The following is a 556-nucleotide window of genomic DNA, read 5'->3' on the forward strand; positions in this document are numbered from 1 at the left end:
CTTATAATTCTCTAGAACTCCCTGACAGGAGGGTGTAGCCAGGTGGAGCTCGGTCTCTCTTCCCAGGCAATCAGTGACAGGACCAGAGAACACAGTCTTACGCTGCACTGAAAAAGGTTTAGGTTGGACATTTTTCACAACAAGGGTATTTTGAAATTGGAATGGGCTGACCATTTCAGTGGGAGGTGGCGGAGTCACTGTCCCTGGACGCGTTTAAGGAACGGCTGGATGTGGCACTTGGTGCCATGGTCTAGTTGACACTGTGGCGTTCGGTCATAGGTTGGACTCGATGACCTGTCCCTTCCAACCTAATTGATTTTGGGATTCTGTGAAATTGTCCATGCTCCAGGCAGCCGGTTCACAGGCCGAGTCAGGACAGGCCACATCCCTCCCCTGCCGGGGCACAGCGCGCCCAGCGCTCTGCTCCAGGGCCGGGCCGGTGCCAGGGGAAGGGGGAACACCGGGCCGCCCGGGGCCAGGAAACGCCGCCCCCGGGGCCTGGGGCCGGGCCGGCGGGTGGGCGGAGGGGGCCGGGCCGGCGGGCGCTGCTCCGCCG

Source organism: Passer montanus, unplaced genomic scaffold, assembly GCF_014805655.1.
Source record: "Passer montanus isolate IOZ18808 unplaced genomic scaffold, ASM1480565v1 scaffold27, whole genome shotgun sequence".
NCBI classification, from domain to species: Eukaryota; Metazoa; Chordata; class Aves; order Passeriformes; family Passeridae; genus Passer; species Passer montanus.